At 38.9% G+C, this 23901-nt stretch overlaps 1 protein-coding gene across 5 annotated transcripts in view; it reads right to left on the bottom strand.

The window, feature by feature from the left end:
* pik3cb.L (phosphatidylinositol-4,5-bisphosphate 3-kinase catalytic subunit beta L homeolog) overlaps positions 1-23901 on the bottom strand; it is a 105195-nt gene that overhangs the window by 53937 nt on the left and 27357 nt on the right. Inside the window, exon 1 of one of the 5 annotated variants that reach the window (XM_018263927.2) lies at positions 9273-9294. The exons of the other annotated variants lie outside the window; for them this stretch is intronic. The gene's annotated coding sequence lies outside the window, so the exon portion shown is untranslated. Of the gene's footprint in view, positions 1-9272; positions 9295-23901 lie in introns of those variants that run through there. 5 annotated transcript variants of the gene reach the window in all.

Genomic DNA, 23901 nt, shown 5'->3' on the forward strand with positions numbered 1-23901 from the left:
ATGAAAATAGCATGTACTGGTACATTGCTACACAGCAGCATATTTATAAAAACAATACTAGTGTTTCTGAAGCAAACACCGTAGTTTTACCAGGGCAACACTGCATTATATTTTTATTATTTAAAAATACTTGCATTGTTTGATGTTACTTTTCCTTTAATTCTAGGGTCTTTATCATATGGTGTGGCCTCCTATTGAAAAATGTGCCTATAGCAGAGCAGCTATTGCCTATTTGCTAAAGAGGCGGGTACAAATTACTGATGCCCCCAACCAGCCTCAAGGTGCCCAATGTGTGTAGAGTACATGAAAAACAGTTTCCCTTGCCAGAGGCTTCATATCTGCAGATGGTAAAGCATTTTCTTTCTTTGCTGAATAACAAGTTATAGGGCTAGAAATAGATGTGATTCATGGGCATTTTTTCCTGAGAATGAAAGAATGAAACACATCGTCTAGTCAGTGGCACAAGCAAGTGACAATGTACAGCCGAAGCCCTAAAATAGCAAAGTGAGCAGTCACGAGCCCCTGCGGAGGAACTGAGTCACCGGGAGGGAGGAAATCAGGAGAGAGCACAGGTCTCACAAGCTGTACCAGGAATATTGAGATGTTCTGTGGCTTAACCCCTGCCTGCCTGCCGTATTAACTGCTTCCCTACACTGTAAACACAGATCCACATAGGGTGCAATATCATTGCTTTCAGCCTACTTGAAGCTCAGTAATAGGGCATGTGCTGAAAATATGTTTTGATCAATTAAAAATGTAACCATTTAATCCAAACCATATGATGCGCACCGTTCTTTAAACGCCTACTCAAGAATCCAGCGCATTTATGTAATTCATTGTATGGCTTCTTCCGCTGAGCTGTGTAATAATGTGTGGGCACTTGCACTGTGTGATGTGTATAATAACAGGAAGTTACACTCCGTATTCACAGGGCAACACCAAGGAGCTCAGTCATAATCATAGTGACAACAAGTAAATTCCCATTATTCAGTGCATGGTTCCTATACCAGCAAGACCTGCAGGATGGCAGAAACTGGCTTCAGTTATAAAGGCTGAATTACAAAGCTATTTTTTAGAAAGTAACCTTTTAACCAATGGTTCCGTGTTACATTAACGTTTAGTATATATGGATTTACTATGGATATTCTGAGACAGTTTGCATCTGATCTTCATTTTTATTTTTGGGGTTTTTAAATATACAGCTTTTATTTATATAAAAAAAAAAAAGTAGTGTTTCAGGCTGATGTATTAAATTTTTCTTCAAAATTCCTTATAATCCTTCCCTTCTCTTCCACTTCCTGCTCCCTGAATTCCCAGGCTGTGCAGGGGAGCCGGCAGCACTCGGATAACTGTACTGTAGGACAGGAACCAATCAGCAGCTAGCATGACCTGATAGGGAACTGAAGCCTGTCTGTACTTGTGAAGGGCTGTGATTGGCTGTCCCCCTCCTATTGTGCTTCTGACAGGGAGCTTTAGGACACGTCCACCCCTCATTTGAAACACAGACAGGGACCAGAGAACATCTATAGGGAGCTCCAATAAAGGGGCTATTTTTAAAGGTAATAATTTTTAGCACCATGTAAAAGCAACACCATTTATTACTTATAATTGCCTACAAAATTAGGGTTTTTTCATTTATCCTATATGTCTCCTTTAAGGAGGTTATTAAACAGCCAGAGACAATGCAGAGGCATGTAACTAAACTGTAAAAGAAATGGAACATTTAAACCATGGAGGGTAGAGAAAAGGCGCTTGCTAGGGGTCTTGATTACTCTTTACAAACACACAAAAAAAACATTAAAGACAGATAGCAGGGAATCTTTTCTCCATAAAAAGAATCAACACACCAAAGGCCGCACCTTTAGACTAGAGGAAATTAATTTTCATTTGAAGCAGCATAGGTGGGGTCTTCACAGTGTTTATAGTGAGGCTGCATAGAAAGCAAAGTAATATAATGTAACAAAAACAATAAAATTGTAGCCTCACAGGTCAATATAGTTTTACCTGCATTTTAAGGCTGGAAAAAAGTAGAAGAGGAAGGCAAATGATGAGCACTGTAGGGACCTGCAGCACTGTACACTATATAAAATTGCACTATATAACTGTACACACAGGGAGGACAAGTATCATAAATATACACAAAGTTTACAAAACTTATAGAAGGATATAGCGTGTAGTGCCAGATATATGGGATCTTGGCTGCTCTGCTCATCCACTGCTTGATGTGCTTTAAATAGTGATATGTGGGTCAGGAAAAAGCAACCCTCACCCAACCTTAATCGCAATCGGTGGATTTCAATGCAGAAACACAAGAGTTTGCATTTCAGTGCCGAAATGCGCCACGTTTGCCTGCGCCCAAGCCAAGGCAAAGTATCTTGGTGCAGGCACTTCACGCAAGCAGCAGAGTCGCAACAGAGAAGTGAATTCTTGGCCTTCCACAAAATCTGGCTCTAGCCTTAAGCTGGCCATAGACACACAGATCCTATCGTATGAATTTTCGGATTGCGTGTGGAGAGTGCCGACAGCTTTCGTCCGGCGGAGATCGGTCGTTTGGTCGATCGGTCAGGTTTGATTTTGACCAGACCGATCCCATCGGAGCCCATTGCACATCGTAATCGGATAGTTCGAATTGTGATTCTGAAGCAAATACCTCTTTTGGCCTGGATTTCTATGATCTCTCTGTAAAGGCTTTTCGCATGAAATGGTGTTTGTACAAAGAAGAGCTACACCTTATTTCTATGAAAAACAATAGGAATCCTTGAAAGAAGCCAAGTTTCACTTCACATTGGAATACTCTATAGACTGTGGCTAACCCAGGGTCTTTAAAGCACAGCCATGGGAGATGCTGACTAGGCATCCTTCACAGCAATAGTCCCTTTTATTTATTATTGGCTGCATGCAAAAAAAAATCTTATCTGCAGACTTTTTCAAACAGTGTGGAACAGTATTGGATCTTTCCCCAATATGCCAAGCGATCAAATAATAATGACAGGGATGCAGACCTTTAGGACAAGGACCACATCAACAAGCTGATACAGTCCTCAACCCTGCGAAATTTTAAAATCCGCCGATTGGGCAATTTTAAACCCATGGAGGACCCCATACAAAGGCCAATAGGATGCCGACTCTGTCTAGAAGGACCCAATTACCATCTTTTATCAACCTTTAGCCCCTTCCAGACTAAGTTGACAGCTGTGTGTGGGACCCTAACAAGAGCCTGCCAAATTTTATCCGATTATTCACTCAAACCTCAAACGCTCACACAAACCAATACCTGGAGGACAATATTTGATCCAATTATTCAGTCAAACTCTCACACAAACCAATACCCGGAGGACAATATGCACCCTAGCAACCAGATAGAAATTCCAAGCTGGAGAGCTGCTAAACGAAAATAAAAATTGTTAAAACACACACACACAGTGGCGGAACTACCGGGGGAGAAGAGGGTGCGAGCGGGCCAGGGCCCGCACCCCCTCAGGGCCCCCCCGGCAGCCCGCGCGCCATTGAAAATGTGGGCCGTGCGGAGGGGCGGGGCCCGGCTGCGCGTCACGCACCAGGGCCCGTCCCCCTCTAGGATCGCTACTGCATACACACACACAAAGAATAAAACATGAAGACCAGATGCAAAATGCCTTAATATCTACATCATACTTTCATTTAAAGGTGAACAATGCCTTTAACACTTGGCATACTCTCACTAGTGCAGTAATGGATGATAACTACATAATAAAATTTTTGCTTTCCATCCTCTACTTGCAATTGGCTGAATAACTGGTGATTTATTGCCCATGTAACAAGGCTCATACATCTACAACTGGGAAATTTGAGAAGAGTCAAAACAAAGGATAACTTAATTTCAGTAAAAAAAAGTAATTTCACTAGCTTTAACGGACTGTATATGCGCAGATAGATAGTTAGATAGCTAGACTGATAAACACACTATTATTATGTTTGTAACGACTGACAAAGTATTTTACATTCACTTCCCTGGACGCAAGTGAATTTGTTGGCAGATGGAGCAACTTCTGTTCTCACTTCCTTGTGCTGGAGAGATTCATCTTTAACAAAGATGTCTTGAGGGTAAGGTTCAGCCAGCTGCTGTCTGACTTTCCTTTCACCTCACTTTGATGCTGTAAAAGGCTCACATGACCCCTAGAACAGAGCCTAAACTGTTTTGGGTGGAGATCCTGTTTTCTGCATAATGAAATAAAATGTAATTTGCACCAACTTATCTATATGAATTCTATGAATTCAAAATTTTCAATGGTTATAAAGTATTGTAAATATGGTTGCAACCAAACTCTGCATTAGTTTACCATTCTCTGTTTTCTATTTCTGAGTCTTAAAACATTGTAGTCAATTGTAGTCAATTATTCACCAGGTCTGTTAATCAGTTGGCTCCTGGTATGTGGTTTCAGCAGTCAGAACAAGAAGTGCATTGAATAGCAGTGTGCAGTTTCTACATTCAGCCCAGTTTTACAATCAACGAACATGCAGATTTTCCGGAAATATTATTTTGCCATTTAATCCCAAATGATACTGACTTTTCATTGCTGCAATGCGCAGGATGTTTATGATGTTAACAGTCATTAAAAAACAATTTCAGTTATCCAAACTATGTAAATATTTTAGCCCTTGAAATCAATGCATGTATCACTGAACGCATAATACCATGTGTGGGTTGTGCATTGCCAAATGACCCATGAAAGGCTCTAGGATTTAGATGTTGGCACAATGTATTTACATAAGTGTACTTGAAAGTTACTGTTATTTTCATTGGCCTCAGTGAGCTTTTAGCACTTGATGAATGGCCATTCCTTTATATATATATATTATTGTGTGCCAAGAATATTTATTCCATCTATATTCATTTGCTGTTATTGCCTGTATACCTAGGAAAGGTAGTTAACAAAAAAAAATAAGCTAAAGAAAAGCACAGTACATTTGTACTCTTGATAGTGTGATAATCCAACAGTAATCCACTCAACAGCTTCCACTAAAAAGAATAATTTAAATAACAAGAAGATAAATGTTAAAACACAAGAACCCAACCCATTAAAACCTACAATCTATTAACAGAAGATAAATAAAATAAATGCTGGACACTGGATGCATTAGTATCCTTCATTTCAGCACTAAAATTACTTTTAGAATATTAAAGAAATCTCTACCAACTTTGCGATTGGTTTTCATTATTTATTTTCTATAGTTTTTAAATTATTTGCCTTACATTTCTGCTTCTTTCCAGACAATGTTATTGTTATTGATACTCTTGATATCTTTCTGTGTAGGCCCTCTTCTATTCATACTTCTTTTTCTTGTCCAAATCATTGTATGGTAAATAATAGCCTACCAACCATAGAGCTACTGAACAAAAAGCTAAATAACCGAAGAACCATAAAAATATCAATTACGAGAGAGTGTGTGAGAGAGAGAGAGAGAGAGAGATACATATATATATATATATATATATATATATATATATATATATATATATATATATATATATATATATATATATATATATTTATTTATTTTTAAAGTGATGAGCTATGAAGCTTTGAGAATGAAATATGTTGGTGCTCCTCACTTTTAGGGAAGATTATAATTATATATTAAGCCCTTTGATTTTATTAGATAAATACACAGAGGAACAATAATATTATGATGCCCTTTAAAGTAAGTAAAGCATAGTGGCAGTTGGCAAAGAGATTTTATGATATAGTTTTACTACTTGTTGATTTCTTTATTACAGATGGCCCTAGGATTACCATTATATATTCTATTACAACAACATCTTGGTCAGAAGCCTATAATTATTTCAGCTATACTTTAGCCAAGTAAGCTTACATATAAACCATACTTTTTGAGCCTATACCCTGGAAATGTCACCATTAATATCATGAATAACATAAGCTGGGTGCAAATGTGTGGTCAAATTCTTCATAAATATAGGAGGAGGCTCTGTGCGACTCCAGTGCTCAGCTGCGGCACATGTTTTACACCCTGGATATCCAAGCAAAGGATTTCTGTGCATATTGTGATAAGTCAGGAGTCTGGAAGCCAAAGCAAACACAAATGCAAGTTGGTTGTTTTCTTTAATGGTTAAAAGCTCTCTTCAAATTACAAACTGAAGAGCTGCGGAAAACCTGCAAAGTTGCTTACACTGCACCTCATAAGTAATATTTGTGCTATTGCAACAAGCAAAACAGCTAGCAAAAACTTTATAACCAGGGCAATATGTCTTTTTAAGCCCTATAAAGCCCCAATGGGGTTGAGTCAAACCTTTAGAAAAAGAATTCAATAGGGAGGGGAAAAAATGTTTAGAAATCGCATAATGATCAATAACTAACTTTAAAAATCATATTGAGGATCATGTAGAAATTGCAAGTGTGCCAAGTAGAACAAAGAGGCAGTGTGCACTCAATGTCAAATGTAGAAGTAGAAATTAAAGTCCTGCTCTCACAGTAGGAGTACCATGTAAAAGCCATAAGGTTAAGATAAACACAAGGAAAGGAAAGGAGTTGCAAAATATTTGAGAATTTAACAGGGCCATGAGTGAGCTCAGCATAGTATTGGTGGGATGAAGTGTATCCAACAAGTAAGACGGTAACCCTTTCTGCAAACGGTAATAAAAAACAAATTCAGTGTGAAAGAACCAACAGAGATAAGGAAAAGCAATAATTATATACAGCAAAACCAGATGATCTATCAAAGAGCTTAGATCTTCTATTGACTTTAGCAATAAAGAACTCAACCTTTTATAAATATGCTCCTAAAAGCCCCTACACAAATGAAGAGAGTAATACAGAGTTCTTCTCTGGACAACTGTATTTCCACCTTTTTACTAAATATGCCCCACTTTTGCTGGTAAAGAGAGCAGAACATAATAGAGCTGTACAGGTAGGGGACACCGGTTATCCAGAACGCATCAAATTAAAGGAAGGCGATCCCATAAACTGCATTTTAACTCAGATTTGTAAACATGATTTCCTTTTTTTTTCTGTAATAATAAAACAGTAGTTTGTACTTGATCCCAACTAAGATATAATTAATCCTTATTGGAGACAAAACAATCCTATTGGGTTCAGTTCCTGTTTAAAGGAGAAACAACCCCTTAATAGAAAAAAACCCTACCCCCTTACCCTACATAGAGCCCCCCTCCCTCCCCCCCCAGCCTAGTTGCCCCATGGGCAAATGCCCTTAACTCTTTACTTACCCCTCTGTGCAGATTCTGTCCAGCAGAGTTCACAGGAACTATCTTCAGCTGCTTCGGTAATCTTTGGAATGAGACCGGCTCTTGTGAAATTTCCGGGAGTTTCGGCACATGCGCAGTTTTTGCTAAACCGAAAGTTGCTCCAACTGCGCATGCACTGCTACGCCGGTCTCATTACGAAGATTACTGAAGAGAAGAAGATTGCTGCCGTGAATTCTGCTGGACAGAATCTGCACGGATGGGTAAGTAAAGAAAATCTTATGTCTTTCTAAAACCGCTCTGGGGGGGTTAACTAACTAATGATGTGCGGGCCGGCCCGATACCTGTGAGTCAAATGCCGGCTTGCGACTTTATAGCCGCTCGACTGTTCGGCCCACCCCGTTTGTGACATCATTGGCAGGGCGGGTCTATAAAAGGAAACCGGAAGTCGGATGAGGGCGGGCACGGGCTGAGGGAGAGCAGGTTGGGGTCTGGAAAAACCCGACCCGAACATCACTACACCTTCCGTATCTTTGTCCCTGCTGAGCAGAATCTCTGAATTTCATAAAAGGCAGCTATTAGAGTTGATACAATAGTTGCTAATGTTCCACAGATGCTTTTGTACAACAATATGTATAATATGCAGTATCTGTGCTCCTATGGCCACCTTTACAGTTCAAACTCTGCATCTAGATTACAGAGGGGACAGACTGAAACGCCAGAGACAGGACATTAAACTGTAATCAATTTTGGGAAAACAGTCAAAAATAAATAATGGAAAGCAATAGAAAAAAGTCTTTATTTCTGGTGAACAATCTGAAAACAACTGAACTGAAAAAATGTTTGGAAAGTGAACATCCCCTTTAAATTATATTTTAGTAGACTTAAGAGATAAAGATCCAAATTAGGAAAATACGCCTGTCTGGAAAACCCCAGGTCTCAAACATTCTAAATACTGATAATTATGCCCCAGTGGGTTTAAAAAATAAATGTAATATCATACTTCTTGCTATTAGGAAAATGCATAAAACATTTAATTTCTCTGTTCTCTATTTTTCTATTGTAAAAATGCAGTGTTGCTGAATAGAAGTTCAGAAAAAAAAGCCATTCTAAAATGAGAGAATCTTGGCCTTAAAGGAGAAGGAAAGGCATTTTATTGCCAATAGATTAGCTGCAATAGTGCAAGCTAGAATGCTATATTTATTCTGTAGAATGTTTTACCATACCTGAGTAAAAAGCTCTAGAAACTCTCTGTTTGTTTATGATAGGAGCTGCAGTATTAGCGTGGTGTGACATCACTTCCTGCCTGAGTCTCTCCCTGCTCTGGGCTCAGATTACAGCCCAGGGCAATGAGGTTTAAGCTGAAGGCAGGAAGTCTGATACAGAAGCCCATGAGTACACAATAGAAGGAAAGAAATGCAGTGTTTCTTTTAACTGAGGACTCAGAGCAGCACTACTTTGGGGCTTTACTGGTATATTTAGATGGACCTTTCTGATAAGGCTTACTTAGTTTTAACCTTTCCTTCTCCTTTAAAGGACAAAAGATCTTGGTTATAAAATGACAGTAGGGCCACACTGGATTTAATCGGAAATCATACATGCAGAAATATCATATGATCAATGAACGATGAAGCCATTAGCATGAAAACAGTTCTCTTGAAAATATGATCATTCTCAAGGAAAGATCAGTTAGCAGGTTGATCACGCATGTTAAGGATGCCATTCAGGAACACTATCCTTGACCATTCTAAAAGAAATCCATGGTATAAGGATGTCTGTTCTAGAGTCCTGAACCAATTTATAAGACTAGGACCCAACCTGAACCGCATATTTACCCACTTTGATCAGCTACTTGACCCAGAGCCGCAACTGCCTTATCCGCAACCTGCCAACTACCATTAAACAGGTGATGTTGCTGCAAACTGGAAGTGACATCATCAAAAGTTTTTTAAAAATCAAAAGTAGTATAATATAGACAATATAACATAAGATAAGAAATTTAGATAAGACACGCAACCTGCAGACCTGCATCTATACCCATATCTGAATATCCTACCCTCATCCCACAGGGTACCTGCTTTTTTTGCGGATAACCAACGGGTACCCAGCTCGCTGCAGGACACTAGTCTGTTCCAATCAGTCCTTGGAAACGCAGGCCCCGAAATCCACACCAAACGTCTTATCTAATGACAGTATCTGTATGTGCATGACCAGCTGTATAAATTAGAGAAACATGATCACCATGACCCCATGTACACAAAAACATAATGTGACCCCATTCATATATAGGGCCATTGAACATTGTGTACCCTTGATTTATTTTTTCAGTCCACTGCCACTCAAACACTTACCAGTCCTCCTCTGCTTTAGAATAAACCCAGGTACCCTGTCACTTTGCCCTTGGTACCCACTATCGGAAAAACACCTTCCACACACTTACTTTAAACAATTGCCAATGAAACACCCCAAACTCCTCTGTTCACCTGTCACATTGTTATAGAATGAATGTTATGGAATGAAACCATTTAATTTCTTTTCTTTCTTTACCTTCCTCTGGATCAAATATGAGATTTTTCAGGAAATATTGGATACAGGCTCGACTAGGTGGATGAGTGACTTTTTCAAACTCAGCAATGAAGGTACTGAGTAAACTCTCTGGAGGATTATTCACCAAGGCATCTACCCAGGGGACATAAGTTTAGAATAAAAGTGGTTTCACTTATAGCTGAGGAATGGGTTTTTACAGCAAAGCTGTGGAATGTTCTGTTTGTACTGGCAGATACTCTAAACAGCATAATTTTTTTTTTAGAAGATTAAAGGTAACACACAGTCCAGGGCGCGTGCACAGACTGACCTGACTGCACTTGAGAAGTGGGAGATTGTGTTTTCTCTTTTGTGTGTGGGTTTCTCTGCATCATCAAAAAGTGTATGAGGGAATAACATGAGAAGTGCTGAACTAATAAATAATATGTTTTATTTTGATGCTATTATCCCATGAACTGAAAACTGAAAAAGAGGAAGAGATGGCCACAGAAGCTTGGGAAGAGAATAATTAACATAAAAAGGAAGCCAAAGCATCCACTCTGACTAACGATTAGTATAACCAGTATCAGATTAAACGTCTTATCAGCCGGCGGAGAAAACCAGGATATCAGCAAAGGCCGATGCAGCAGTAACAGGAAGGGCATTCACCTGTCACTGCACATGGGCAAATTCTGATCTGGTTAATACTCGTGTACATTTTATTGCTTAAGGGGGTGGTTCACCTTTGTATGGTGATTCACTTGTAGTATATTATTGAATGGCTAATTCTAAGCAACTTTTCAATTAGCCTTCATATTTTCTTTTTTTATACTTTTATAAATTATTTGCCTTCATCTTGGGATTCTTTCCAGCTTTCAAATGGGGGTCACTGACCAAATGCTCTTTTAGGCTACAAATTTATTGTTATTACTACTTTTTATTACTCATCTTTCTATTCAGGGCCTCTCCTACACATATTCTAGTCTCTTATTCAAATCAATGCATGGTCATTTGGACCCTAGGCTAAAGTCCTGCAGCGGGTCGGATACATTCTGCGGGAACGAGGGGAGGATTTTCAGGTGCGGGTATCCCCGCGGGTCGCTTTTCGGTTTGCGGGTCTCATCTAAATTTCTTATGTTATGTAATATTGCCTATATTTTACTCCTTTAAAAGTTTTACATACGTGGTTTCTGTCCCGCCCACTTTTGATGACGTCACTTCCGGTTTGCAGGTCGGATTGCGGATAAGGCAGTTGCGGGTAGCGGATCAAAGTGGGTAAAAAATGTGGGCTTGCGGTTTGGGTCAGGTCCGGGTCTTAAAAATTGGTTCCGCACAGGACTCTACCCTAGGAATCAGATTGGTGAAATTGCAAACTGGAGAGCTGCTGAATAAAAAGCTAAATAACTCAAAAACCACAAATAAAAACCAATTGCAAATTGACTCAGAATATCACTCTCTACATCAAGTTAAAAGTTAATTTAAAGGTGAACAACCCCTTTAAATCTGTCATTTCTACTAAAAACAATTTGTCAGACATCTAAGGCAAACAGAAATTTGAATAAGGAAGAAGAAAAAAAAACCAAACAAAGAGGTGATAGTGTGGCTGATGGCATATGTGGTGCTTTTTTACCATGCTCATACAAGTCAGATCCGCCCCATGTGGGCAGTGGTAGACAGATGGCATTCATGTCAGTTACTGCACACGGAAGTGAGCCATAATGCCAATTTCTCTGGAAATGTTTTTCCGCTGGAAAAAATTTATCAGATTACATAGCTCTTAGGAAGTCTACTGGAACTTTCAGGCATTTCATATTTAAAGGGGTTGTTAACCTCTAAAATAACTATTAGTATGATATACAGAGTGATATTTGGTTTTATTTTATTACAGTATACAGTGGTGTGAAAAACTATTTGCCCCCTTCCTGATTTCTTATTCTTTTGCATGTTTGTCACACTTAAATGTTTCTGCTCATCAAAAACCGTTAACTATTAGTCAAAGATAACATAATTGAACACAAAATGCAGTTTTTAAATGAAGGTTTACGTTATTAAGGGAGAAAAAAACTCCAAATCTACATGGGAATGTGTGAAAAAGTGATTTCCCCCCTTGTTAAAAAATAACTTAACTGTGGTTTATCACACCTGAGTTCAATTTCAAAGGTTATAAATCCATTTCTAAAGCTTTGGGACTCCAGCGAACCACAGTGAGAGCCATTATCCACAAATGGCAAAAACATGGAACAGTGGTGAACCTTCCCAAGAGTGGCCGGCCGACCAAAATTACCCCAAGAGCGCAGAGACAACTCATCCGAGAGGCCACAAAAGACCCCAGGACAACATCTAAAGAACTGCAGGCCTCACTTGCCTCAATTAAGGTCAGTGTTCACGACTCCACCATAAGAAAGAGACTGGGCAAAAACGGCCTGCATGGCAGATTTCCAAGGCGCAAACCACTTTTAAGCAAAAAGAACATTAAGGCTCGTCTCAATTTTGCTAAAAAACATCTCAATGATTGCCAAGACTTTTGGGAAAATACCTTGTGGACCGACGAGACAAAAGTTGAACTTTTTGGAAGGTGCGCGTCTCGTTACATCTGGCGTAAAAGTAACACAGCATTTCAGAAAAAGATCATACCAACAGTAAAATATGGTGGTGGTAGTGTGATGGTCTGGGGTTGTTTTGCTGCTTCAGGACCTGGAAGACTTGCTGTGATAGATGGAACCATGAATTCTACTGTCTACCAAAAAATCCTGAAGGAGAATGTCCGGCCATCTGTTCGTCAACTCAAGCTGAAGCGATCTTGGGTGCTGCAGCAGGACAATGACCCAAAACACACCAGCAAATCCACCTCTGAATGGCTGAAGAAAAACAAAATGAAGACTTTGGAGTGGCCTAGTCAAAGTCCTGACCTGAATCCTATTGAGATGTTGTGGCATGACCTTAAAAAAGCGGTTCATGCAAGAAAACCCTCAAATAAAGCTGAATTACAACAATTCTGCAAAGATGAGTGGGCCAAAATTCCTCCAGAGCGCTGTAAAAGACTCGTTGCAAGTTATCGCAAACGCTTGATTGCAGTTATTGCTGCTAAGGGTGGCCCAACCAGTTATTAGGTTCAGGGGGCAATTACTTTTTCACACAGGTTTGGATTTCTTTTCTCCCTAAATAATAAAAACCCTCATTTAAAAACTGCATTTTGTGTTTACTTGTGTTATCTTTGACTAATAGTTAAATGTGTTTGATGATCAGAAACATTTTGTGTGACAAACATGCAAAAGAATAAGAAATCAGGAAGGGGGCAAATAGTTTTTCACGCCACTGTATGTGTTTTTGAATTATTTAGCTTTATTCGGTAGCTCTCCAGTTTCAGTAATCTGGTTGCTAGGGTTCAAATTACTCTAGCAACCAAGCATTGATCTGAATACAAGACTGGAATATGAATAAGAGATGGCCTGAGTAATAAAAAGTAGCAATGAGTATATATCCGCAGACTTACAGAGTCTTTGTTTTTTAATGGGGTCAGTGACCCCCATTTGAAAGCTGAAAAGACTCAGAAAAGAAGGCAAATAATTCAAAGTATAACAAAAGACTATAAAACTATACAAATTATAAAAAAAAAAAAAAAAGAAGAAGAAATGATGGCCATTTGAAAAGTTGCTTAGAATTAGCCATTCTATAACATACCAAAAGTTATGAACCACTCCATTAATTAAGTGGAAATTTCAAGAAAGTATCTTGTTCACTTTTCAACTGGATACAGCATACATACACTACAATACTACACACATTACAGTTTCCCTGGGTAACCATGAGTTTAATTAAAAGAAATCCACTACATTGGGGTGGATCTATAATAACTCTGTTACACAATAAGTTTCTTTCTTTTATGGCGCACAGAATGCCTTGTCCCAGAAAAATACTTTTACAAAGGGATAAATGTATATTGACACTTTACATTTATCCCTATGCTAAGGTATTTGTAGACACTTTGGGGGTTATGTAATAAAAGGCACTAAGTTTGCCTAGGAGCAGTAAACCATAGCAACCAATCAGAAGGTAGAATTTACCACTCACATGTTAAAAAGCAAGCATCTTATTGGTTGCTATAAGTTACTGCCCTTGGGCAAACTTGGTGCCTTTTATTACATATGGGGGGTAAGTTGCCTACGGCAAAACACCCATGCGTTATCACCCTAAAAAGAAGGCCCCTATTGGAAAACTAGTGATATATGTACAGGTATAGAAACTTTTATCCAGAATGCTTCCAGAGACCTGGGGTTTAAGATCTCCATACATTAAAGCTACTAGAAAATCCACTAGAAACTCAATAGGCTGGTTTTTCTTCCAATCAGGATTAAGTTATATCTTAGTTTGGATCAAGTACAAGGTATTGTTTTATTATAGCAGAGAAAAGGGAAATCATTTTGAAAATTTTTTAATTATTCATTTAAAATGGAACCTATGGAAGAAGGCCTTCCCTTAATTCTGAACTTTCTGGATAACGGATCCAATACCTGTAGTACGGGATGAATATAAATCGTTTTGGATAATTGAACAAAACTGTGTTCAAAGGCAACTTTATACTATTGACAGGTTTTAATGCCAGAGGAGAGCTCTTAATGGCATTTCGATCTAGATGGAATTGCAATAGAAAGACAAATATTGTGACAAATTCCACAATTATTTTCTATATACAGCAGTGAGATTGATCTTGCACTATAAACAAAATAACTTTTCAGGGTTCTTACAAAAGAAACTGCATGAAAGCTTCTAATCCCCCTTCAAAATGTTAACAGTGCGCTTAAAGAAACACTGACAATGGGCACTGGTAGAAGGGAGCACTACTGCGCAAGTTAACTTAAATGTCCAGGAGGCGATAAACACTCGATTTTCACGAAAAAACGCGTCATTCCCAGAATTTCTGGTCATGGGATAAAAGGGATATGTTTTTTTAAATTGTGTCAGTATTCTATGATAGCCCTCAAGCTACTTTATACAATATTTCAGATGGATATTAGATAAATTACATGATAAATAGGGAAATATAACAAAAGTAAATCAGTTTAAAGGAAAAAAAAAGCCAATTTGTTAGGTACCCCTCTTCCCCAATAATTAATTCATTAATGCATATTCTTTTTTTTTAGGTTCCGAAGGATGCGCACAAAGGTCAATTAGAGTGAGATTTTGGGGTGATCACTATTTTGGTAGATACTCGAAGAATCTGGCTCAATTACCGATACAGCTGTGTTTTCATATGTCTGTTATTTTTAGGTAGAGATGCACCGAATCCACTATTTTGGATTCGGCCGAACCCCCGAATCCTTCGTGAAAGATTTGGCCGAATACCGAACCCGAACCCTAATTTGCATATGCAAATTAGGTGTGGGAAGGGGGAAATTTTTTACTTCCTTGTTTTGTAACAAAAAGTCACGTGATTTCCCTCCCCGTCCCTTATTTATATATGCAAATTAGGATTCGGTTAGGCCAGGCACAAGGATTCGGCCGAATCCGAATCCTGCTGAAAAAGAATGAATCCTGGCCAAATCCCGGATTCGGTGCATCCCTATTTTTAGTGATTAGGCCAGGATTCGGCCTTTTTCAGCAGGATTCGGATTTGGCCAAATCCTTATGCCTGGCTGAACCGAATCCTAATTTGCATATACACTTTAGGGATGGGAAGCTAAATCACGTGACTTTTTGCCACAAAACAAGGAAGTAAAAACATTTTCAAGGTGCATCCCTTGTTATTTTGCTGTGAGTCCAGCGGTCCCTAACCAATTGTTGTACATTAAATTTCTAAACTGGGCCCCGGGTTTTTTTTCTCAAAAAAAAAATTCACCAGCCTGCAGTATTTTCTATTAAAGCGCCATGCCACAATCTACATTGACAAAGATAGAAGTCTCCCCTCAAATAAGTAAATACAGGTATGGGACCTGTTATCCAGAACCCTTGGAACCTGGGGCTTACCAGATAAAGGATCTTTGTGTAATTTGGATCTTCTTACCTTAAGTCTACTATAAAATCATGTAAATATGAAATAAACCCACTAGGATGGTTTGGCTTCCAATAAGGATTAATTATATCTAAGAATGGATCATGTACAAGGTACTATTGTATTATTATAGAGAAAAAGGAAATCCTTTTAAAAAATGTGGATTATTTGGATAAAATGGAGTCTATTTCTGTAACTCAGAGCTTTTTGGATAACGGGTTTCCGGATAATGAATCCCATACCTGTACTTGAAAAATCCAACATTAGAAATACATTGAGTAGGACACCAATCAAACGTTACAGAGATCAGGTAATGATTTAAGCCTCACCATTAATGTGAATAATTCATCCCCACTTGATGTGCATAGTTATCGCCGTTATCACAGTACTGGCATGTTAACCGAGGAACACTTGATGGCATGGTTAGCACGTTGCCACTGTCACAATAACCGATAACATCAAGCAATATGAACACGTCATATTAAAGCAGAAATCTGATAAAGTCTACAAAGGAACTTGTCAAAATCTAAAGAATCTGCTCATTCAGGAGTGGATGCCACAAAGTTTAAAATATTGCATATATAACAATAATTGACATACTTAAAGGGGCAGATCATTCTAAGCAGCTTTTCAACTTGTCCTAAATTTTTCTTTTTGATTAAATTATTTTGCCTTCTCAAATAGGGGTCAGCTCTGTAAGGCTACAAATGTATTGTTATTGCTACTTTTTATTATTCATCATCTTTCTATTCAGACCCTTTCCTATTCATATTCCTGTCTTTTGTTCAAATCAGTGCATGGTTGCTAGGGTAGTTTGGACCCTAGCAACCAGATTGCTGAAATTGCAAAGCTGCTGAATAAAAAGCTAAATAACTCAAAAACCATAAATAATAAAAAATGAAAACCAACTGCAAATTGTCTCAGAATGTCACTCTCTACATCATACATAAGTAAATTTAAAGTTGAATAACCCCTTTTACGTTTAACGTACAGTACATACCCTGGGCTGGGATGTTTTTATGAAAGACATTCCGTACAGATGATTATTGATTTGGTTCAGAGGGGTCTCAAAATTGCCATACCCCTGCCCCAGAGTGTTTCATATTTAATTCTCCTTTAAAGCCAGATGCAGACTCTATCTCTTAATGATGGTAAATTATAAATATAATGGAAAGCAATCATTACACCAACTAATTTCCAGTCTAGAGTCACCCACGAGGACAAATATAGGCAATGTTTCTACCAGTGCTGCAAATGAATTAACAGCATGTATATTGCATCAAGGGTTGGTGTCTGGCTCAAAATGTACAATATGTTAATAGTACAGAGAGAGCATTTACAGTCTATTCCTATATTGAAATGCATGCCTGCTCCAATCAAAACAATGCCAGAGTTTTGGTAGGACAGCATGGCTATGTTCTGCGCTATGCAAGGATTAGCAGTAGAAACAGAATATAGGAGCCTTTGTCTATCCATATTATCAATGGCATCCCAATGTGTTCATGCAGGCTAATATTAAAGGAAATACAAAAAAAGGCAAATACAACAGACTCCTCTATTGTGGGACAGCTCAACTGGCAGGTTTGGTTTTGTATCTTTTGTGAAGATACTGGTTTCCAAACTGTTGTTGATATATTTATAGTACGTGCCTGTCAGCTTCCAAAAATAATATGCATTTGTTTTTTAAGCGGGATGTTTTGTTTTGTATTGCAACTATTAACAATGGAATGCTTTATATTTTTATAGAATATATGTCACAAAGAAAAAAAGTAGCAGAGGTAAACTACCCCAAGAAAGGGTTTGTAAGATGGTTTTGCATGGACAGATCGCACCCTACAAGTCGGTTGTAGTTGCGCCGATCAAAACAGTCTAACCTGCAAAATATGATCCAATTCTCCCACAGCCTGTGTGCAGAAACAAAAGCCACAAGCACAAACAACAGGTGATCCAGGGACCTTGGCAGCAAAAGGTAAATTTAAATGAATTAGAAATGTTAAAGGGATACTGGCATTGGAAAAAATGTTCAAAACACATCAGTTAATAGCGCTCCTCCAGCAGACGTCTGAACTGTAATCCGTTTTTCAAAAGAGCAAACGGGTTTTTCTATATTTAATTTTGAAATCTGTCATGGGGCTAGACATACTGTCAGATTCCAGGTGCCCCCAGTCATGTGAACTGTGCTCTGATAAAGTTTCACACTACTACTGCACTGCAAGTTGGAGTGATTTCACCCCATCCCTTCCACATCAGCAGCCAATCAGCAGAACAACGGGAAAGTAACCAGATTACAGCTCCCTGGTAGATATAAGAAAAGCATTCAATATAAAAAATCCATGCCCTGCTGCGACTCTTTCAGTTGCATTCAGTAAAAGAAACAACAGCCTGTCAGAAAGAAGTTGCCTATACAGCAATGGCTCTTTCTGAAAGCACATGACCAGGCAAAATGACCAGAGATGGCGCCTACACACCAATATATATATATTTTTTGGTTCAGGAATTTTATATGGTAGAGTGAATTAATTGCAATGTAAACAGTGTAATTAAGAAATAAATTCTACACCACAAGAATCGCTTTAAACCTTAGTTACCTTACGCTTGCTATAGAAGAAGCTACACACTTCCTAAAGATCTATTTCATAAAAATTCTTTTTAGCCACAGGTAATGGCTTTACTTTTGTTTACCTGATGTGTGCGACTCCCTCTACACCACAATGCCACTCTGTGTATGACTGTCTATATCAGTTTCCTGCACTCGGCCTGCCATGCACTATTCCCGCAAACACGCAGTGACAGCTCAGTTAAAAGAGATGGGCTAATTCATTTCATAAAGATACACTGAAATATACTTTTAAAAGAGCAATGCTGCAGAGATAACACATTTCTAGAATGGATTTAGTAGAAGATAAAACTTGTAAATCATCCGGTTTCTTGTTTTGGTTTAAAGGAGAAGGAAAGGCATTGCACACTTGGGGGTGCCAATTGTTAGGTATCCCCAATTGATTGTTTTGACTTACCTGAAACCCCGGGCCGGTGCTCCTATCAGCAGAAAACTGCACCGGTCCAGGGTTATACCAGCAATAACCACAGAGCAATCCACTTCTGTCTTCTTCTTTCTTGGAATTTCCCAGGGGGAAACCGCATGCGCAGTTTAACGAAATAGCCGACTTTTTCGTTAAAGTTCGGCTTTTCATTCTACTGCGCTTACGCAGCCGCGTGAAGAAGGAGGAAGACTGAAGCAGATCGCTCCGTGGTGCTCAATGGTATAACCCTGGGCCGGTGCAATTGTATGCCGATAAGAGCACCGTCCCAGGGTTTCAGTCGATACAATCACTTGGGGTTGCTTAACATTTGGCAGCCCCAAGTGTACGATGCCTTTCCTTCTGCTTTAAGAGTGGGCCAGGAAAATTCCCATTATGAGCAACAGGCAGTCCTCACCATTAGGATTGATCAAACCTATATGCTTTGCACTAATGCATGGAAAATAATTAAACTGCAGAATAAAAGGAAAAGCCTTAGTAAACTATTAAATGAAACCTGTTGGCATTTGCTGGGCTGTCTGTCTGGAAGACCAACTCAAACTCAATGCAGCATTGATCACAGCCTGCCTATGGATTTCCTATAAAATCATCATTTCAGTATAGTTCAGCCAACAAACAGAACTGATACTTGGTTATTCGTTAATCGGAAGAGAATGCAAGTACTCTTAACTAGGAAAACAACATTAGGTAGGCGTTATCGGGTGGATCCGACTGTGGGCTCAACGATCGGATCACAACAAGAAGAATATGATGCAGTCTTCAATCCGACGGGATTTTTAAACCTACCCGATGGACATCTGGCCAACTTTCAGCCAGATATCAGTGAAGCCTGTCGGAGGGCCCACATACACTGCCCAATAAGCTGCCGACTTAATCTGTCAGCATCTTATATTTGTCTGTGTATAAGAGCCTTAAGAGTCCAGTGCAGGTTAAAGTCATGGGGGCCAGTGGCAACTGCATGTCCAATTCGGGTGCGCCGCCATCAATTGCGGGCTAGATTCGCCGGCCCAGTCCAGGACTGTCCGCGGCCCGGTTCTGGCCCACGGCCCGGTGGTTGGGGACCCCTGCTTTAGACTGTTTATCATTAATGCGAGTCCATGACCCAGTGAACCCTAAAAACAATGTCCAAAGCATGCAAAACAATATGGTCAATTTCATCAAAAACCATTGAAGCTTTTTTTTTTTTTTTTGGGGGGGGGGGGGGGGTTCAGCGGAGAGGAAACCTGCTCAGTTCTACATAACACTTCATTCTCCCACAGTCCCACAACCCACTACACTATATCATGTAACCGATCTGTTGCTTTCACATGTCATGACTAATGGCAGGGATAGTCCACCTGCATTACAATAATAAAGTGCTTGAACACTACTTAAAATACTGATGAATTAAGAAAAACAGGCTGAACACACAGCTTACATAAATTTGTGTGTTCACAAGAAAGAGGCCCTGGTCTGGATCCAGTACTTTAATACAAAGAAAAACCTGATGTGAACCATTGGGCAGTTTGGGTGTTCAGACATACTGATAGTAAACATGACGAGAGGAAGACAGAAAACTCTTAAAAATATTAATAAAATAGCCCCACCAAAAAATCTGGAAAGAAAACATTTCATGAAACAATAAATAAATAATAATAAAAAAAAAACAGCTACAGACGGATTGTTTCCTGGTACCAGTCGCTTTACACAACTTTTGGAATGCATTACAGATTTAGCCATTGAGACATTAAAGTCACGTGAGATTGTTACTATCACATGCAGTAAATTGGTGCTCATCCCTAAGGTCCCTCTTTTCCAAAAAAATAGTTAGATGAGCAGTTATCTGCTATGTCGTACAGCTGCTTCCTGCGGTTAACAGCATTTCTGTGGCTTACCACCTCAAGCAACTTCCTTCAAGCTTCCTGTTTTTTACTAGCTTCAAAACATCAGAATGGGCCGAGCTAGTCACTAACGGAAGTCACTCAGCAAATTGACCGTGAAATCACATGAATAACTGGAGCAGGCCTAAGGCACTGACCCATACTATGATGAATTCACCAAATCCTAAAATCATATGGGGCGGGATTTATGATCATCGTCTCCCTAATTCATAAAAGTTAAAACTCTCTTATTTAATTGATTCTGCACATATAGCCCTGTAAATTATAAACGCTTGGTGGGTATACGTGAACTGACTTAAAGGTAACTTTCAGTATGTTATAGGATGTCCTTTTATTGGCAACTTTCAATTCAACTTTTTTTATTACTTGTTATGACTTACAGTATCGGGCCCTCTACTTTGCATCTTTTAATCTCTCATTAAATCTATGCCTGGACCCTAGCAATCAGGTACTTGCTCAAATTCAACTGGAGAGCTTCTAAACAAAACGTTAAATAATTCAAAATCCACAACAAAAATAAATAAACGAACTGCAAATTGTCTTCACTGCATACATCATTTAACATTTGATGGCTTACTTCTTCCATGCATCTTATTTACTGGATCTATACAAGTTTCAGCATTTTCCAATTTCCAATTAATAGAAAGATTTGAAGAGAGTGGTCCTCTCTGGCAATTTCTCTTCTGTAGTCAGAAGGAATTTTGGCTAGTAAAGACCCTTCCACTAGATTAACTTTTTAAATCCCACCACTCTCGCAGAATGATAAAGTTTATTTTGCATTCACCGCTAGTTTAAAGGAGGCAAATGCCTTGTTTAAAGGACAAGGAAAGCCTGAAGTCAATAAAGGCGTACCTCAATACAGTGTGATAGCCCAGTCAGTTCACTGAAGTGTTAAACCGTTTAGAAGATCTGAAGCCAATGATTTGACAAAAGGAATAAGTAAATACAGATATTGCTCCTGAGCTTACTTTCTTCCATGGGTGGCTGAGCAGGTGAGGAATTTTTGTGAATGTGCAGATCATCGGAAAGGACGCTCATGGTGACATAAGCAGTTTAAAGATGGCTGATGTATATGCTTGTAAAAGGGAAAACTACATAATGAAATTATTGGTTTTAAAAACAGCATTTTGAAAAAAAAAGTTAGTGAACTGGTAGAGAAAGAGGCTACTGATTAAATGATGAAGTGAAAAAAGGCCTTCCCTGTGCTTTAAATTTAGATCCCGCTCAACTCAAGCTTTATAGTGATCTGTATGCCATCGTAAGACCAGTATCTGACTAGATCAATGGCTTACTGTCACAACTATTTGTCGGACATATCTTTGTACGATTGCCTTCAATTAATGGTCAGAACATCTCCTGATTTGTTCATTTTCCTACTTTATTTAATCAGAATGGTTATTTGTAGATCGTTACATTGAAACAAGCTATAGATATCCGAACATTCGTCATACAAAGAGTAAAATCTACATGGTCAGCTTAATTTATATTCTCGAGTTCTTGCCTTATGCAAGAGGAAATTATTTTTCCAGGAGTGCCACAAAAGTAGCAATACACAGACCTATAAATATTTGTCGACTTAGTTAGCAGCTTATTGCCCATGTATTGTGCCCACAGATGGAACTGCCAGTCTTTACCAGACAGGTCTATAGTGTCCTCCATAGTGTATGATCTAAATGTCCAGATCAGTCTGATTTGGCCCAGATTGTGGAAGGTTAAATCTGGCCCAGATCTGCTTGTATGGCAACCTGTAAAACAAGCAGATCTTCAAGTGTATGGTCAGTTTTAGGTACCTGGGAAGGAGCAAACATTTCCCCCCATAACTCTACTCTATTATTTATTAACAGAGTCTTAACTGGCTAACTAGGATAGCCCAGCAGTTTTTGTTAATAAATGCACCTTTCACTAAATTCAGCTGTTCATCTGCCATAAATAAACACGGGATATGTGGAATATATTAAAATATAAAATTAATACATAACCCATTACACCAACGTAGGCGCGTCAGACCTGCTTTATGAGGAAACCAAGTGCTTAGCTATTAGGACCTAAAATATTGATTAGAATCTCTTTTTGTGCAGCATCTCCCTGCAGAATTGTAAAGTAATCAATACACTAAGTACTCTCCAATTCCTAAACTAAAAGCCCACACAAAAGAAAGGCTATGATTTATAGACTACTTGTGATAAATACTCTGCTAAGTTTACTGATGAGCATTTTTAAAGGACCACTAATAGGGCCATTTTAATTGGCATAACAAGGAGAACTAAACAGTTCCCATTTTCTTCTTTCTTCTTTAGCCCCATTGCATTAGCTGCCACTCATCACCGAGTAAAAGTGAAGATCCATACTGTGTCCTGCTATCACAGTGGTAAGTACAGGGCTGCCCAGCACTTAGCAGCTGTCGTTGCTCCACTTAGAGTAAGATGGAGCTCTTTGCGCTAGCCTAATAGTATCTTAAAGAGTGGCACCATAAGGCACAACCTGTACGTTTCAAATATTATTGTTATATGCACTTTCCCTGAGGTTTTACAAAGGAGGCTTAGATTAGCCTCAAAATAACTAAATATTGAAAATAACTAAGGTCTTATTGGAAGCAAAAGAAAATGTGTTGTTTATATTGTAAACACTGCATACCTACCTATGTTCCTATATAAACAATCATGACACTTCCCCCTCAAGAATATGAAAGTGCCAGAGGCTCACGATGACATACCGGTATGTGGCAAACTGCCCCGGCTTACACGCGTGTTAAAACAAGCAGACATACATCATATTTAAGTCCATGTGATAGCAGGTTGCTGAATTTCCATGGTGGCACGTGACCTGACCCATATGCTGGAACAGGTAATCAGCCTGACGATGGCAGATATTTGTAAGCAAAAACGACTGCTTAAAGGGATTCTGTCATGGGAAAATATGTATTTTACAAAATGCATCAGTTAATAGTACTCCTACAGCAGAGTCTTGCATTGAAATTAGTTTTTCAAAAGAGCTAACATGTTTTTTTTATATTCAATTTTAAAAACTGACATGGGGCTAGACATACTGTCAGTTTCCCAGGTGCCCAAGTCATGTGACTGATTAACTTCACTCTTTATTGTTGCACTGCAAGTTTGAGTTATATCACCGCCGTTCTCTACCCCCCAGCAGCTCATCAGCAGAACAATGGGAAGGTAACAAGATAACAGCTCCCTGCCACATGCACTGCTAAAATGCCCCGCCTAGTGGTTGATATGAGAAAAGCAGTCAATATTAAAAATCCAAGTCAAGTTA

The sequence above is a fragment of the Xenopus laevis genome, chromosome 5L, assembly GCF_017654675.1.
Source record: "Xenopus laevis strain J_2021 chromosome 5L, Xenopus_laevis_v10.1, whole genome shotgun sequence".
In the NCBI taxonomy this organism is placed as follows: Eukaryota; Metazoa; Chordata; class Amphibia; order Anura; family Pipidae; genus Xenopus; species Xenopus laevis.